At 47.4% G+C, this 19,182-nt stretch overlaps 1 protein-coding gene across 1 annotated transcript in view; it reads left to right on the top strand.

Moving 5' to 3' along the window:
• Positions 1 to 899: 899 nt before the first annotated feature.
• Positions 900 to 19,182, top strand: part of pnpla6 (patatin-like phospholipase domain containing 6) — a 259,651-nt gene continuing 241,368 nt past the window's right edge. Inside the window, exon 1 of the mRNA XM_070867081.1 lies at positions 900 to 1,081. The gene's annotated coding sequence lies outside the window, so the exon portion shown is untranslated. The remainder of the gene's footprint in view (positions 1,082 to 19,182) is intronic.

Raw genomic sequence — 19,182 nt, 5'->3', positions numbered from 1 at the left:
CTCCGACACCCCCCTCCCCTCCGACACCCCCTCCCCTCCCCTCCGACACCCCCTCCCCTCCGACACCCCCTCCCCTCCCCTCCGACACCCCCTCCCCTCCCCTCCGACACCCCCTCCCCTCCCCTCCGACACCCCCTCCCCTCCCCTCCGACACCCCCTCCCCTCCCCTCCGACACCCCCTCCCTCCCCTCCCCTCCCCTCCCCTCCCCCGACACCCCCTCCCCTCCGACACCCCCTCCCCTCCCCTCCGACACCCCCTCCCCTCCCCTCCGACACCCCCTCCCACACCCCCTCCCCTCCGACACCCCCTCCCCTCCCCTCCCCTCCGACACCCCCTCCCCTCCCCTCCCCTCCGACACCCCCCTCCCCTCCCCTCCGACACCCCCCTCCCCTCCCCTCCGACACCCCCCTCCCCTCCCCTCCCCTCCCACACCCCCTCCCCTCCCCTCCCCTCCCACACCCCCTCCCCGAAACACTATATCTGCAGAAATGTAATTTTTCAGTCCAGCTGGTGATAATATGAACAGACCGAAAGAATGTATTAAAAGTAAACATTGGAATAGGTGACATAATCTGACGATCGGAGAACCAAGGGCTTGGAGTTGATAAAATAATGTGTGAATGTGCACAAATGGAGCAGGTTGTCGAGCAATGAGGTGAGAGGAAGCTGCATTGTCCACCCCAGCCAGTTTCCTCCCCCTGTAACCTGTCCTGTGTGATGCACCGTTGCTGCACTTTCTCCAGCCCGAAGATCACACTTTCAGCTCCTGCTGTCTGGGCGGGCGGTGAAAGGCAAGTGCCCCCAGCCGCCTGTGTCCTGCCGTGTGCTGCGGCTACGTTTCTGAGACAGGGTTTGAGTACACAATACGGGCGGGCTTGTGCGTTTGCACCGAGTCACTCCTTTCAAGCTCCACACGGAGGTGCGTGGACTTGTACAATGGTTGTGTGGGCTCAGAGCGTGTGCACAGACTGCTGAGTCACCAGCGCGCTGTTTTAATTCTGCCGGCAGGGAGCGGAGAGGTTCATTCCAGTGCTCAATGCAGCCGGCCGTGGGGATATCCTATCTGTGACAAACTGTGGGGTGAGTCTTTGTATTGATAGCGGGAGTGGGAGGGATATCGTATGTCCATAATTACTCAACAGTGCAGCTCCAGCGACAGTTAATCTCGAGAATGTAACAGTTTGGGTATTTAAGTGGGATGTACCCAGGCAGCGTGTGTTTCTCAAATGGAATCTATCCCATGAAAGCCGAGCATCCTGTGCCTGCCTGTGTCCTTTATGCAGCAGCAGGCATGATACAGCTTGTGGAATAACACTTGTATCTGGTACTGTGTGCAATATGTTAAGGGATATAAAGTAAAGTGGCAATGTAAATGCACAGGAGATCGATTAGCGCCCGTTTGTTTATGTCAAAGCCTGCCTTCTATCAGCTCCTGACTGACCTGTGTGTTACTGAGTGGGCTGCATGTGGTTCCTGTGTGCAGCACAGAACCTAATCTGGATCTGATCAAGGGATATGGGGATAGTGCAGGAAAGTGGAGTTGAGGTCGAACATCAGTCACGGATCTTACTGAATGGCGGAGCAGGCTCGAGGGGCCGAATGTCGTCCTATTTCTGATGTTCTTGTGTAGAGCAAATGATAACCTCATGTTCTTGAGCATTCCCGGTCGGTACAGGAGCTGTATGAAGTGCGTGAATTTTCACTCCATGCAGCAGTGGATGTTTTGGGGCATTGCCTGGCAAGTACTGCGACATAAAACTTGGACGTTTGTTTGCATTTGTGATTTCGGAACACCTCATACACTGCACCAGTGTTTAAACATAGCAGTTCCGTGGTTTGCTGAGGTTTGTTCCGTGGTTTGCTGAGGTTTTCTCGGCAGTGCGTGCCTAGTTCCTGGGACATGGCTGCCAATGTCAAGGCTGGGTGACTTGCCCGACCCTCGTTTCCCCGAGGAGCTGGGGTGGTGGGGTTTCACCTTTTGTGAAGCATCATCATCATCATAGGCAGTCCCTCGGAATCGAGGAAGACTTGCTTCCACTCTTAAAATGAATCCTTAGCTGGCTGAACAGTGCAATACGAGAACCACAGTCCCTGTCACAGGTGGGACAGATATTCACTGAGGAAAAGGGTGGGTGGGACTGGTTTGCTGCACGCTCTTTCCGCTGCCTGTGCTTGATTTCTGCATCCTCTTGACGATGAGACTCGAGGTGCTCAGCGCCCTCCCGGATACTGTCGAAATCTCGACTCACACTATACGACTCCGACACCTTCAGCCCAGCAGATGTTCCTTTTATTTTTACTTGCTAGCAAGGGAACAGTCTCACTCAGTCAACGGCTAAGTGAACACCTTCGAAATGGTACAAATTCATGAGATATTTATACAGTAAAAACCCAAGTTATGGCCTCTTCCTGTGTATTGGCTCCGTCTTGCAGTCAGTGAATACAGATAAAGAATTAATTACTACATTCTTGTCCTGACATGGTTTCCAAATATTTCCTTTTGTCAGGGTTATTATTGACCTGAAGCCATTACTTGATGAGAGTGGGGTAATGAGCTATTACCAGCATTGCATTGTGTCAGGATTGTCCAGTTTTCTGGTCAGTTATCTTTTTGCATGAAATGGATGAGGTCTGTACAAGAGATAATGGCTGGTGATTTGAGTATCTCGGAAAAAGGTGGGGGGAGTGGAACTAGTGCTGCCATGGACAATTGGAGAGCACCATGGGTGGTACTTGTCTCAGCAGGACTTGTCTCCAAGCTGTCTGTGACTATTGATTAGTTATCAGCCGATTCAAGCCAGGTTTAGCTGTTTATGCAAACAGACTGTCTGTTGCAGAAATTTCTGGAAGGACCAGGACTCCATTTTGTTTTATATTAAAAAGCGTATAAAATACAGTGTGCAACAGCTTGGATAAAAAAAATACATTTCCACAATGCACTTCCTCCACTTAGGGCAGTCTTTGGCAGAGACTCCCAGATGTCAGTGGGGATGTTGCACTTTATCAGGGAGACTTTGAGGGTGTCCTTGTAACATTTCCTCTGCCCACCTTTGGCTCATTTGCCGTGAAGGAGTTCCGAGTAGAGCACTTGCTTTGGGAGTCTCGTGTCTGGCACGCGAACTATGTGGCCTGCCCAGCGGAACTGATCGAGTGTGGTCAGTGCTTCAATGCTGGGGATGTTAGCCTGGTCGAGGACACTAATGTTGGTGCGCCTGTCCTCCCAGGGGATTTGCAGGATCGTGCAGAGACATCGTTATTTCTCCAGCAACTTGAGGTGTCTACTGAACATGGTCCATGTCTCAGCCATACAGGAGGGTGCGTACTACTACAGCCCTGTAGACCATGAGCTTGGTGGCAGATTTGAGGGCCTGGTCTTCAAACACATTTTTCCTCAGGCGGCCGAAGGCTACACTGGCGCACTGGAGGCGGTGTTGAATCTCATCGTCAATGTCTGCTCTTGTTGATAAGAGGCTCCCGAGGTATAGGAAATTGTGAAGCAATTGTATTACAACTAAAGAATAAAAGACTTGCATTTATCTAGCGCCTTTCACGACCACTGTACGTCTCAAAGACTTATGGTCTACAGGGCTGCAGTGATACCCGCCCTCCTGTATGGCTCAAAGACGTGCACCATATACAGTAGACACCTCAAATCGTTGGAGAAATACCACCAGCGTTGTCGGCCGCAAGATTCTGCAAATCCCCTGGGAGGACAGACGCACCAACGTTAGTGTCCTCGTTCAGGCTTAGCATCCCCAGCATCGAAGCACTGACCACACTCAACCAGCTCCGCTGTGCGGGTTCACATGCCTGACACAAGATTCCCAAAACAAGTGCTCTACTCGGAACTCCTACACGGCAAGCGAGCCCCAAGTGGGTGGAGGAAACGTTTCAAGAACACCCTCAAGCCTCCTTGATAAAATGCAACATCACCAACGACACCTGGGAGTCCCTGGCCAAAGCCCGCCCTAAGTGGAGGAAGAGCATCCGGGAGGGCGCTGAGCACCTCGAGTCTCGTCGCCGAGAGCAAGTGCGGGCAACGGAAGGAGCGTGCGGCAAACCAGACTCCCCACCCGCCCTTTCCTTCAACCACTGTGTCCCGCCTGTGACAGAGACTTAATTCCCACATTGGACTGTTCAGTCACCTAAGAACTCACTTTTAGAGTGGAAACAAGTCTTCCTCGATTTCGAGGGACTGCCTATGATGATGATGTTTCAAAGCGCTTTACAGCCAATGAAGTACTTTTGGAGTGTAGTCACTGTTGTAATGTAGGAAACGCGGCAACCAATTTACGCACAGCAAGCTCCCACAAACAGCAATGTGATAATGACCAGATAATCTGTTTTTTGTGATGTTGATTGAGGGATAAATATTGGCCAGGAACCGGGGATAATTCCCCTACTCTTCTTCGAAATAGTGCCATGGGATCGTTTACATCCACCTGAGAGAGCAGACAGGGCCTCGGTTTAACGTCTTGTCCGAAAGACGGCACCTCCGACAGTGCAGCACTCCCTCAGCACTGCACTGGAGTGTCAGCCTAGATTTATGTGCTCAGGTCTCTGGAGTGGGACTTGAACCCACAACCTTCTGACTCGGAGGCGAGAGTGCTGCCCACTGAGCCACAGCTGGCACAAACTGAGTAACCTGTTGGGCCACTTCAGTGGGCATTAAGTTAAGTAAGTGTAGGAATGGAGTCGCGTGTAGTCCTGCCCAGGTAGGAGCGGTACATTTTGAGCGATAAGGGAGTAAAGGGTTATGGGGAGCGGGCAGGAAAGGGGAGCTGAGTCCATGATCAGATTAGCCATGATCTTATTAAATGGCGGAGCAGGCTTGAGGGGCCGAATGGCCAACTCCTCCTATTTCTTATGCTCTTATCCCCTTCCCTGAAGGATGTTGGTGAGCTGGACGGGTCGTTCACGGCAGCTTTCAAAATCATTTCCACAAATGACTGGATTTATTGACTCCAGTTTCGCAAGTTGGGACTTGAATTCACGACCACTGAATTACTAATCCAGGACCGTAACCCACTGTGCAATGGTTCCTGTGTATTGTCTTTGAAAATATGCAGACTTAAAGCACTGCTGGAAACACTCTGTGAATGATTGTAGAACTATGTAAAAGTTGCAACAGGTAAACAGGCCATTCGGTGCAACCAGCCCGTGTCGAGGATAACCCTTCCCATAGGAAAATATTTCTAATCAATGTTCCCTGTAATTTTCTTGGCACCGTGCGGGCCAGTCAGAATCCCGCTTGCACGGTTTCTGCATTGAAAAGCCGGCTATGTGGGATCCCTGGGGCGCTGTGCAGCCGCACTGCTTGAAGGGAACGTTGGTTCTAATCACATTTACCTGCCCCACTTTCCTATCCATTTATCTCATTTTCCTTCATCCGACTGTCTAATCTTGAATACAGTTTCAGCCACAAGCCCTGGGAGTGAATTCCATTGCCTCGCAGCTCTCTGTGTGAAGACTTTTCTCCTGGCCCTCTGCTATAAATCTCTAACCTTTAATCTTGTATCTATGGCTTGTTCTTGCAGTATGAGCCGCTGTAATACACAGGACAGGCTGCAAAAGGCACATCTGCTATTGTGGATTGGAAGTTTGGCGGTGATATGTCCTTGCTACACAGTATAAATGCACACGAGGTCCATGCTTGAGAGAAGGTCAGTCTGTGACCTGTCCTTTATTCCTTAGCACTCAAGTGCAGGAAGTGGGTGGAGCTTCCCCTTTTATTTCTGAAGGTCCAGGTTAGGAGTGTCTCCCACAAGTTCACCACCTAGTGGTTAGTGTTCTCACAGTGTACAACTTAGGTCAGATTATACATGGGTTACATTGCTGGTTGAATACATGACAAACGGAAAAGGCAAATACTGGAAATCTGAAATGAAATGTATCCGATTTGCAAATCACTCCCATTCCAATGCTATGCGGAGGCGCACCCTTGCACAAAGCTCTCTCTCTAAAGGTGCGTTCAAATCAGGTATGGCTGAGGAGGAGCACCACTGCAAATGGGCCCTGTGATCGGAGTGCCAGCAGGAATGGCCCACTGCCTGGAAAGCCAGACACTAACAAGGTGGGGTCAGTCGCATTGCTGTGCTGCTGCAGCCTTCTGTCAGCATGCTGAGCTGTTGGTTCTCCTCTCTGCAGCCCAGCTTTGTTGCTTCTAACCACAGTCGTCATCATCGGCAGTCCCTTGGCATCGAGGAAGACTTGCTTCCATTCTAAAAGTGAGTTCTTGGGTGACTGAACAGTCCAATACGGGAATTACAGTCTCTGTCACAGGTGGGATAGACAGTGATTAAAGGAAAGGGAGGGTGGGACTGGTTTGCCGTACGCTCCTTCCACTGCCTGCACTCGGTTTTTGCATGCTCTCGGCGACGAGACTCGAGGTGCTCAGCGCCGTCCCGGATTCTCTTCCTCCACTTAGGACGGTCTTTGGCCAGGGACTCCCAGGTGTCGGTGGCGATGTTGCTTTGAGGCTGTCCTTGAGACGTTTCCTCTGCCCACCTGGGGCTCGTTTGCCATGTAGGAGTTCCGAGTAGAGCGCGTGCTTTGGGAGTCTTGCGTCAGGCATGCGAGCAATGTGGATGTGTCCCCTGGGAGGACAGACGCATCAACGTTAGCAGCCTCGACCAGGCCAACATCTCCAGCATCGAAGCACTGGAACCACAGTGACCTTTTACAGAGTTCATCCAGGTATAAATGCGACTTCGTTACTCATTGACTTTTCTGCAACTTGTGTTGTCGTCGCAGATTCATCGGGATGTGCACGGGGTGTTTGAGTTGGAGCACTGGCTCCAGGTTTACACACTGACTCCAATTTCTCTCATTCAAGGTTGCAGCATTCACACAACCGTGGACCTCGGACCCTTAAATGATCTGCCTTGCAGATAGTGGCAGTGGCATCTTCTGGGAGTGTAGTGCTATAAATCACCCTCTGATACAAAGCTGATCGATAGATAAGGATGTAAGTGTTCCTGTTAGTACGATACTGGGAGGGAGAGACTGTATGTCCAGTATTGTTATTGTCTGTTTTATTCATGCTTCGGATCTTGGCCTTTATTGTTCATCCCCGGTTGCCCTGAGGACATTAAGAACAAGTTTACATTTCTATAGCACGTTTCCTCGTCTCTGGATATCCCAGAGCACTTCTTTTAACCCGTGACGTACTCGCTGTGGGCAAGTGGGGCAGCCAGTTAGTGCTACTTCCAACAGCCAGTATTTCTGCAATATCTGTAACAACTGTCCTATGCTGTCTCCGAGAGATGAATGAATGCCCAGAAGGAATGTAGAAGTGAAGCCAAATTGAGGTAGATTTAGAAGAGGCTTGTGAAGGCGGAGAGGGGTAGTGAGCCAGAGGAGTTTAGGAACACAATATACAGGACAGGAAAGTACCATTTTGGACCATCTTGCCACCCCAGAGTTCACAATTTACAACTGATCTGTAAAAAAAAACCATTGAAGGAGAATTCCATAGAATTTTACAGCACACAGAGGCCATTCAGCTCAACTATGCGCCACTCGAGCCTCCTAGCACCTTACTTCATCGAACCCTACCCGCATAACCTATTCTGTTCTCCCTCATGTTCATATCTAGCTTGCTCTTAAATGCATCCGCTATTCACCTCAACCCTTCCATGTACCACATTTTCATCACTCTGAGTAAAGAAGTTTCTCCTGAATTCCTAATTGGATTTATTCGTGACTATCTTGTATATTTATATTATAATGCCTGTCCAAGTGTCTCTCAATTGATGTGATCAGCCTCGATCGCCTCTTTGAGCAGTGCTTTCCAAACACTCACCACTCCGTCAGTAGTTATACCCGGTCCATCCAATCAACTTCCGTCCTCAGCTCCAGTCCATGCCCCCTCATTGTTGATCTTGAGCCATGTTAAACAGCTTCTTGGGGTTCAACTTGTTGATACTCTTAAGGATCCTGATACCCCAACAGAACTGGAGTACTGCGTACTGTTTTGGTCTCCTTATTTAAAGAGGGATATGCTTGCATTGGAGGCAATTCAGAGAAGGTTCACGAGGTTGATTCCTGAGATGACGGGGTTGACTTATTAGGACAGGTTAGGCCGATACTCATTGGAGTTTAGAAGAATGAGAGGTGATCTGACTGAAACATATAAGATTCTGCGGGGACTTGACAGGGTAGATGCAGAGAGGATGTTTCCCCTGTGGGGGAATCTAGAACTAGGGAGCATAGTTTAAAAATAAGGGGCAGCTCATTTAAGGTGGAGATGAGGAATTTCTTCTCTGAGGGCCGTGAATCTTTGGAATTCTCTATCTCAGAGAGCTGTGGAGGCTGGGTCATTAAATATATTCAAGGCTGAGATAGACAGATTTTTGAACTATAGGTGAGTCGAGGGTTATGGGGAACAGGCGAGAAAGTGGAGTTGAGGCCAAGATCAGATCAGCCGTGATCCTATTGAATGGCGGAGCAGGCTCGAGGGGCCGTATGGCTTACTCCTGCTCCTATTTCTTATGTCCTTGTGTTTATAAGATCCCCTCTATCTTCTTCAGTGTAAACATACTTGGATCTTGGTGTCTACATGTATCTCGGGTTTGTGATGTCAGGTATCAGAAATGTAAAAGGCAAGGATCTTCATTAATGTAGCACCTTTCATGACCTCACATTGCCAAGTACGTCACAGCTGAAGTACTTTTGAAGTGTAGTCACTGTTGTAATGTAGGGAAAGTGCCAATTTGTGCACAGCAAGCTCCCACAAACAGCAATGAGATGAACGACCAGTTACTCTGGGCCCAAGTTTCCACATGATTTGCGCCTGATTTTTAGGAGCAACTAGTGGAGAACGGACTATCTTAGAAATCGCAATTCTCCACATTTTTTTCCTACAGTTCTAGTCAGGTAGAACAGTTTCACTTTGGAACAGAACTTTTTCTTCAAAAGGGGGCGTGTCCGGCCACTGACGCCTGATTTCAAAGTTTCCACAGTGAAAACGTACTCCAAACTAACTTAGAATGGAGCAAGTGAAGATTTTTGTAGAACTGAAAAAACCTTGTCTACACATTAAAAAATCAGGCGCAGGTTAAAAATTAGGCGTCCAGAACGAGGTGGGGGGGGAGGGAAATCATTACATTCTATAATAAATCCAACCTGCATAAAAATTTATAAGCAAAGAAAAGATTAAATAAACCATCTTCCTAACTGTGTGAAAGTGCTTCACCCAGGGAGAATGCTGCAGGGAGCGTCACAAGTTGAGGCAGCCGTTCGTTCCGGGGGGGGGGGGGGGGAGGAGGAAGCCACTCCGTCAGTAGTTATACTTGTTCCATCCAATCAACTTCCGTCCTCGGCTCCAGCCCATGCCCCCTCATTGTTGATCTTGAGCCGTGTTAAACAGCTTCTTTAAGTAATTACATTATGACATCACAAGGATGGAGCGCGGTGATTGGTTCTTCCATATTAATTGAATCAATGGACAGGGAATGAATTTTAAAGACAGATAAAAACATTTAATTTTCTTCAATTGCTGATTTTCTAATTTTAACTTAATGTATAATTATTGTATATGATTTGATTTTGTTTAATTATAATAGCTCTTTATTACACTGATTTACTATTGTAAACTCCTTATTGTATTATTTACAAAGTAATTTGAATTTCTTTTTTTAAAGTTTTTTTTGCCTGTAACTATCTGCGTGTGCATTTTGGCTGCCACTTCAGACCGAGTCATTTACCTCTTTTACACTTCCTTGTCCTGCTTTTTTTCTCTCTCCCTCTCTTGTCAATATCTAACGTGTGGTAAGACTGTTGTGAAGCGCCTTGGGACATTTTACTACGTTACAGGTGCTATATAAATAAAAGTTATTTATTATTAACTCCATACATTGGTGTGATCTCACACGTGAGGGTGGTTTCATGTTTGTGCTGTCAACAAAACAGCTTTTTATATAGCCCCGTTACTGTAGTAAAATTACCCAAGGTGCTTCACAGGAGCGTAATCAACAAAATCTGACACCGAGCCAGATAAGGAGATATTAGGACAGAAGAGGTAGGTTTTAAGAAGCGTTTTAAAGGAGGAAAAAGACATAGGGAGGCGGAGAGGTTTAGGGAGGGAGTTCCATAGTTTAGGGCCCAGGCAGCATTGCTCTCATTGGTGGGGGGAAGACGGGAGACTGGCTAGCAGAGCATTGGAGTGAGTCTGGAAGTAACAAAAGCATGGATGAGGGTTCCAGCAGCAAAGGGCTGAGGCAGAGGCTGGGCCTTGCAATATTATGGAGGTGGAACCAGGTGGAGGTGAGGCAATGGGATTGGAAGCTCAGCTCGGGGTCAAACAGTGATAATATCATAAGGTTTAGATTAGCTATGGAAAAGGACAAGGAGCAATCTAGAGTAAAAATACTTAACTGGAGAAGGGGCAATTTCAGTGAGTTGGGAACGGATCTGGCCTGGGTAAATTGGAATCAAAGATTGGCAGACTAAACTGTAATTAAACTATGGGCTGCCTTTAAATGGCAGATGGTTCGGGTACAGCTGAGGTACATTCCCACAAGGGTGAAAGCTAGGCCAACCAAAGCCAGAGCTCCCTGGATGACGAAAGAGAGAGAGAGAGAGAGAAAAAGAAAGATAGATGTCAGGTTGAGAATACAAGTGAGAATCAGGCTGAACATAGAAAGTTCAGAGGGGAAGTGAAAAAGTTAATAAGAGCGGCAAAGATAGTGTCTGAGAACAGACTGGCAACTAACATTAAAGGAATCCAAAAGTTTTCTATAGGTATATAAATAATAAATGGGTAGTAAGAGGAGAGGTGGGGGCGATTAAGGACCAACAAGGAGACCTACGCATGGAGACAGAGGGCATGGCTGAGGTACTAAATGCGTACTTTGCCTCTGTTTTTATCAATGCTGCCAAAGTCACAGTGAAAGAGGAGGTAGTTGAGGTACTGGATAGGATAAAAATTGATAAAGAGGAGGTGCTAGAAAGGCTGGCTGTATTTAAAGTAGTCACATCACCAGGACCGGATACATCCGAGGATGCTGAGGGAGGTAAGGGTGGAAATTGCAGAGGTACTGCCCATAATCTTCCAATCCTCTTTGTCAGAGGACTGGAGAATTGCAAATGTCACACCCTTGTTCAAAGGATAAACCCAGCAATGGCACACCAGTCAGTTTAACATTGGTCATGGGGAAACAGTAATCAGGGACAAAATGACCAGTCACTTGGCAAGTGTGGATTAATTAAGGCAATCCAGCACGGATTTGTTAAAGGCAAATCGTGTTTAACCAACTTGATTGAGTTTTTTGATGAGGTAAAAGAGAGGGTTAATGAGAGCAATGCGGTTGACGTCGTGTAAATGGACTTCCAAAAGGCGTTCGGCAAAGTGCCACGTAATAGGCTTGCCAGAAAAGTTGAATCCCATGGAATAAAAGGGACAGTGGCAGCATGGATACAAAATTGGCTGAGTGACAGGAAACAGAGAGTACTGGTGAACAAAATAAAAACAGAAAATGCTGGAAATACTCAGCAGGTCACAGGCAGCTTCTGTGGAGAGAGAGAGAAACAGAGTTAACGTTTCAGGGCGATGACCTTTCGTCTGAACTGGTGAACGGTTGTTTTTCGGACTGGAGGAAGGTGTACGGTGGTGTTCCCCAGGGGTCAGTACTAGGATCACTGCTTTTCTTGAGAAATATTAATGACTTGGACTTGGGTGCACAGAAAAGTGCAAAGTGATACATTTTGATCGGAAGAATGAAGAGTGGCAATATAAACTAAAGGGTACAATTCTAGAGGGGGTGCATGAACACAGAGACCTGTGCACAAATCATTGAAGGTGGCAGGGCAGGTTGAGAAAGCGATTTAAAAGAAAAAGCATACGGGATCCTGGGCTTCGTAAATAGAGGCATAGGGTACAAAAACAAGGAAGTTACGATGAACCTTTATTAAACGCTGGTTCAGCCTCAACTGGAGTATTGTGTCTAATACTCAGCACCACACTTCAGGGAGGATGTGAAGGCCTTGGGGAGGGTACAGAAAAGATTTACAAGAATGGTTCTAGAAATTCCAATTACATGGATAGACTGGAGAAGCTGGGGTTGTTCTCCTTGCAGTTGAGAGGAGATTTGATAGAGATGTTCAAAATCATGAGGGGTCTAGACAGAGTAGATAGAGAGAAACTGTTCCCATTGGTGGAAGAGTCGAGAACCAGAGAAAACAGATTTAAGGTGATTGGCAGAAAGACCAAAGGCGACATGAGGAAAAATGTTTTTACGTAGCAAGTGGTTAGGATCTGGAATGTACGGCCTGAAAGGGTGGTGGAGGCAGACTCAATTGTGGCTTTCAAAATGGAATTGGATTAGTACCTGAATGAAGAACATTTGCAGGGCTACGGGGAAAGGATGGGGCAGTGGGACTAGCTCTCTTGCAGAGAGCCGGATGATGACCTCCTGTGCCATAACCATTCTGTGATTCAAGAGGACTCTGAGGTTGCGAATAGTCTAGATTCAGCCTGAGACGCTGGCCAGGAGGAGGTTGGAGTCGGTAGTGTGGGAATGGAGGTTGTGGCAGGAGCCAAAGATATTGGAAAAAATCCTGAAAGACAGGATAAATCTACATTTGGAAAGGCAAGGATTAATTAGGGACAGTTAAGGGAAGATGGTGTTTGACTAACTTGATTGACTTTTTCAAGGAGGTAACCAAGAGGGTCGATGAGGGTAGTGCTTACGATGTAGTATATATGGACTTTAGCAAAGCTTTTGATAAGGTCCCACATGGTAGACTGGTCATGAAGGTTAAAGCCCATGGGATCCAGGGCAAAGTGGCAAGTTGGATCCAAAATTGGCTCAGAGGTAGGAAGCAAAGGGTAATGGTGGTTGATTGTTTTTGTGACTGGAAGGATGTTATCAGTGGGGTTCCACAGGGCTCAGTACTGGGTCCCTTCCTTTTTGTGGTATATATCAATGATTTAGATTTGAACATCGGGAGTATGATTAAGAAGTTTGCAGATGACGCTAAAATTGGCTGTGTGGTTGATAATGAAGAGGAAAGTCATGGGCTGCAGGAGGATATCAATCTACTGGTCAGGTGGTCAGAGCAGTGGCAAATGGAATTTAATTCAGAGAAATGTGAGGTGATGCACTTTGGGAGGATTAATAAGGAAAGAGTATACACATTAAGCGGTAGGCCACTTAATAGTGTAGATGAACAAAGGGACCTTGGAGTGCTTGTCCACAGATCCCTGAAAGTAGCAGGCCAGGTGGATAAGGTGGTTAAGAAGGCATATGGGATGCTTGCCTTTATTGGCCGAGGCAATGAATATAAGAGCAGGGAGGTTATGCTTAAATTGTATAATACTTTGGTTAGGCCACAACTGGAGTACTGCATGCAGTTCTGGTCACCGTATTATAGGAAGGACATGATTGCACTAGAGAAGGCGCAGAGGAGATTTACTCGGATGCTGCCTGGAATGGAGAATCTTAGTTATGAGGACAGATTGGATAGGCTGGGTTTGTTCCCATTGGAACAGAGGAGGTTGAGAGAAGACCTCATTGAGGTGTACAAAATATTGAGGGGCCTGGACAGAGTGGATAGTAAGGGGGGGCCTATTTCCATTGGTGGAGGGGCCTGTTACGAGAGGGCATAGTTTTAAGGTGGTTGGTGGAAGGTTTAGAGGGGATTTGAGGGGGGGCTTCTTTACGCAGAGGGTTGTGGGGATCTGGCACTCGCTGCTTGGAAGAGTGGTGGATGCAGAAACCCTCACCACTTTTAAGAGATGGTTGGATGGGCACTTAAAGTGTAGTAACCTGCACTAGAGCTAGTAATTGGGATTCGACTGGATAACCTTTTGTTGACCGGCGCAGATATAATGGTAAGTACTGCAGGGAATAGAATACGGCCAGGGTGATCTCCTGGACTAGTTTCGATCGCATGGAAGGGTCGGAGAAGAATTTTCCCAGATTTTTTTTCCCTAAATTGGTCTGGGTTTTTATCTTTTTTTTTTCTCCGAGGAGATCACATGGCTCCGGATGAGGTGGAGTGGAGAATGTTTCAGTATAAGGGGTGTCGCAGTTGTGTGAGGCGGACTGGTTGGGCTGGGTGCCGTTTGCCTTTCCGCCATTGTTGATAGGTTTATATGTAACCTTCAGGGCTGCTGACCGAGGGCTGTGCGGCTCTTTGTCGGCCGGCGCGGACACGATGGGCCGAAATGGCCTCCTTCTGCGCTGTGAATTTCTATGTTTCTATGTAACTCGTACAAGACTGAATATCAGACAATCTGGCAGCAAACTCTATGCAGAAGTACTTCAAGGAACATATTGTTTCTACTTCTGTCTGTCGTAAACATTGCGCAGCAAACGCGAGGAGGCCGAACTCACCGTTTTATGCTACATTCCTGCCCAACCCTGAGGAGAGCTAATATTTTCTGGCTGAGCTAGAGACCTGAGATGTAAATTGTGAGCCTGTTGACAATCTATGGTTGTTAGTCAATGCGTCACTATCCTTATCAGTGTCCTTGCCTTGTGCCAGATCAGCGGCTGCCTTGGGTAATTTCCTGAGAGCACAGCACTGCAGATCAGGGCAGAAGTATTTTGTGTGCGGAGTTTGAAACAATCCATACCTGCTGACGCTGCATGGTTTGAGAGGGAAAGCAATAGCGACCGGTTCAACAGAGGAATGTGCCCGGCACATTTCCAAACCGCAGAGCGTCTGAAATTTGAATTTTAAAGAATGAGTATTTCAAATTATTTCTGGCTTTTGTTTTTCTTTACACTTTTCTGCCCTTGTGTTGTGGACAAGCACCCAGCCCTATGGGAGGACTTGACCGAGTGAACTGAACAGAATGGGGCAGGGTGAAGCTCGCTGGGCGGTGGATTCAGAGGTATATCATGCAAAACAGCACAATGGCTGAGTTACCAGGTGTTGTTTTGAAGCTTGTGTTGGTGTCTCTGTGCTGGGTTCTGGAGCCGCTGACTGAGAATGAGCGTGTGGGAACCTGCGGGCTTTTCCCTGCCTTTGAGAATTTCAGGAGGTGTGTGACTATCTGGGGAAAATGTACAAGTCTTCCCTCAAACCCCTTGTCTGTATGTATGTTTTGGATTGGGTAGTGGCATGTGTGTTGCATGAATGGTCCAAATGGCTTGATCCATCTCCATTAGACTCATTAACACACTAACTCTGCATGTTCCTGGCATACTTTGTGGATTTACTGCCACTTATTGTCGACAGTTTTGGTCTCCTTACCCAAGGAAGGATATACTTGCCATTGAGGGAGTGCAACAAAGATTCATCGGACTGATTCCTGAGATGGGATTGTCCTATGAGGGGAGATTGAGTAGACTAGGCCTGTATTCTCTCGAGTTTAGAAGATTCACAGGTGATCTCATTGAAACATGCAAAATTCTTACAGGGCTTGACAGGGTAGATGCAGGGAGGATGTTTCCCCCGGGCTGGGGAGTCTGGAACCAGGGGTTACAGTCTCAGAATAAGGGGCTGGCCATTTTGGACTGAGATGAGGAGAAACTTCTTCACTCAGAGGACGGTGAATCTTTGGAATTATTTACCCCAGAGAGCTGTGGAGGCTCAGTCTATGAGTATATTCAAGACCGAGATCGATAGATTTCTGGATATTAAGGGCATCAGGGGATAAGGGGATAGTGCAGGAAAGTGGAGTTGAGCTAGAAGATCAGCCATGATCTCATTGAATTACGGAGCAAGCTCAAGGATCCGAATGGCTGACTCCTGCTCCTAATTCTTATGTTAACCAATCCCAGTTAGCCAGGATCCAAGTACGTCATTGATTCTGCATCAACCCCCTCACCCCCACCCCCACCCTTTCCTTTTTAAGTGGCCTTCCTCACGTAGGCTAAGACGGACCTCAAAGATCCCACTCAATGTTCAGTCAGCGATTTAAACAAGCAGTACAATTACATTTGAGATAGTTTTCTCTTGAAATCGTATTGGGAATGGGCACTTACTCCAAAAGCTCTTGTGGAGGATACGACAGCAGAACTGGTAGGGAACTTGTCTTTGGTTCTCAGCCCCTTCAGCCTTGGTTGCTCCTGGAGCTGACACCTTGTGTGCCAGGAATGGAATGCCTTCACCACTGAACAGGCCATTGTTTCATAATTCATTTGCCCCAAACTACTCGTCTTGAACCACTAGAATCCGTATGGCGAAGGTGCTCTCACAGTGCTGTTAGGTAGACAGTTCCAGGATTTTGACCTAGCAACGATGAATGAGCAGCAGTATATCTCCACGGTCAGGATGGTGTGTGACTTTGAGGGGAACTTACAAGTGGTGGTATTCCTGTGCGCCTGCTGCCCCAGGTGGTAGAGGTCGCGGGTTTGGGAGCTGCTGTTCAAGTCTTTGCGAGTTGCTGCAGTGCATCTTGTAGATGGTACACACTGCAGCCACGGTGCATTGGTGGTGGAGGGAGTGAATGTTTAAGGTAGCGGATGATGGGGTGCCAATCAAGCGGGCTGCTTTGTCCTGGATGGTGTCGAGCTTCTTGAGTGTTGTTGGAGCTGCACTCATCCAGGCAAGTGGAATGTATTACATCACTGACTTTGTGCCTTGTAGATGGTGGAAAGGCTTTGGGGAGTCAGGGGGTGAGACACTCGCCACAGAATACCCAGCCTCTGACCTCTTGTTGCCACAGTATTTATGTGGCTGGTCCAGTTAAGTGGTTAATGGTGATCCGCAAGATGTTGATGGTTGGGGCTTCGATGATGGTAATGCCGTTGAATGTCATGGGAAAGTGGTTAGACTCTTGTTAGAGATAGTCATTCCTTCTGTGATGGTGGGGATCTCGGGGGACCCTCCCATTCTTGCTTTCATTCTCACGCTGGTGTGCAACGGCCACCCCACGTTAAAAGAATTCATGCACAGGCAGCTTCCACTGTTTAAAATGAGTTAATCGGTCACCTGAGTACTCATTTTTAGTGTGGAAGCAAGTCATCCTCGACCCCAAGGGACTGCCTATGATGATTCTGCATTTCTAGCTGAAGATGGTTGCAAATGCTTCAGCCTTGCCTTTTGCACTCAGATGCTGGGCTCTGCCATCATTGAGGATGGGAATATTCATGGAGCCTCCTCCTCCCGTTAGTTGTTTAATTGTCCATCGCCATTCACAACTGGATGTAGCAGAACTGCAGAAATTTGATATGGTCTGTTGATTGTGCGCAGCATGCTAGTTCAGCTGTTTATCATGCATGTAGTCCTCTGTTGTAGCTTCACCAGGTTGGTCCCTCATTTTAAGGTACGCCCGGTGCCGCTCCTGGCATGCTCTTCTGTACTCCTCGTTGAACCAGGTTTGGTCCCATGGCTTGATGGTAATAAGAACAGAAGAAATAGAACAGGAGTAGGCCATACAGCCCCTCGAGCCTGCTCCGCCATTCAATAAGATCATGGCTGATCTGATCATAGACTCAGGTCCACTTCCCCGCCCGCTCCCCATAACCCCTTATCCCCATATTATTTAAAAAACTGTCTATTTCTGACTTTAAATTTATTCAATGTCCCAGCTTCCACAGCTCTCTGAGGCCGCGAATTCCACAGATTTACTTACCCTCTGAGAGAAGAAATTTCTCCTCATCTTGTTTTAAATGGGCGGCCCCTTATTCTAAGATCATGCCTTCTAGTTCTAGTCTCCCTCATCAATAGAAACATCCTCTCTGCATCCACCTTGTCAAGCCCCCTCATAATCTTATATGTTTTGATAAGATTGCCTCTCATTCTTCTGAATTCCAATGAGTAGAGGCCCAACCTACTCGACCTTTCCTCATAAGTCAACCCCCTCATCTCCGGAATCAACCTAGAACCTTTTCTGAACTGCCTCCAAAACAAATCTATCCTTTCGTAAATATGGAAACCAAAACTGTACTCAGTATTCCAGGTGTGGCCTCACCAATACTTTATATAGCTGCAGCAAGACTTCCCTGCTTTTATACTCCATCCCCTTTGCAATAAAGGCCAAGATCCCATTGACCTTCCTGATCACTTGCTGTACCTGCATACTATCCTTTTGTGTTTCATGCACAAGTACCCCCAGGTCCCGCTGTACTAGAAACATAGAAACATAGAAAATAGGTGCAGGAGTTGGCCATTCGGCCCTTCTAGCCTGCACCACCATTCAATGAGTTCATGGCTGAACATGCAACTTCAGTACCCCATTCCTGCTTTCTCACCATACCCCTTGATCCCCCTAGTAGTAAGGACTTCATCTAACTCCTTTTTGAATATATTTAGTGAATTGGCCTCAACAACTTTCTGTGGTAGAGAATTCCACAGGTTCACCACTCTCTGGATGAAGAAATTCCTCCTCATCTCGGTCCTAAATGGCTTACCCCTTATCCTTAGACTGTGTCCCCTGGTTCTGGACTTCCCCAACATTGGGAACATTCTTCCTGCATCTAACCTGTCTAACCCTGTCAGAATTTTAAATGTTTCTATGAGGTCCCCTCTCATTCTTCTGAACTCCAGTGAATACAAGCCCAGTTGATCCAATCTTTCTTGATAGGTCAGTCCCGCCATCCCGGGAATCAGTCTGGTGAACCTTCGCTGCACTCCCTCAATAGCAAGAATGTCCTTCCTCAGGTTAGGAGACCAAAACTGTACACAATACTCCAGGTGTGGCCTCACCAAGGCCCTGTACAACTGTAGCAACACCTCCCTGCCCCTGTACTCAAATCCCCTCGCTATGAAGGCCAACATGCCATTTGCTTTCTTAACCACCTGCTGTACCTGCATGCCAACCTTCAATGACTGATGTACCATGACACCCAGGTCTCTTTGCACCTCCCCTTTTCCTAATCTGTCACCATTCAGATAATAGTCTGTCTCTTTGGTGGTAAAAACAAAGTGGATAACCTCACATTTATCCACATTATACTTCATCTGCCATGCATTTGCCCACTCACCTAACCTATCCAAGTCGCTCTGCAGCCTCGTAGCATCCTCCTCGCAGTTCACACTGCCACCCAACTTAGTGTCATCCGCAAATTTGGAGATACTACATTTAATCCCCTCGTATAAATCATTAATGTACAGTGTAAACAGCTGGGGCCCCAGCACAGAACCTTGCGGTACCCCACTAGTCACTGCCTGCCATTCTGAAAAGTACCCATTTACTCCTACTCTTTGCTTCCTGTCTGACAACCAGTTTTCAATCCATGTCAGCACACTATCCCCAATCCCATGTGCTTTAACTTTGCACATTA

The sequence above is a fragment of the Pristiophorus japonicus genome, chromosome 24 (genome assembly GCF_044704955.1).
Source record: "Pristiophorus japonicus isolate sPriJap1 chromosome 24, sPriJap1.hap1, whole genome shotgun sequence".
In the NCBI taxonomy this organism is placed as follows: domain Eukaryota; kingdom Metazoa; phylum Chordata; class Chondrichthyes; family Pristiophoridae; genus Pristiophorus; species Pristiophorus japonicus.
The sequence above is the reverse complement of the archived record's forward strand: the minus strand, read 5'-3'. Positions and strand labels throughout refer to the sequence as shown.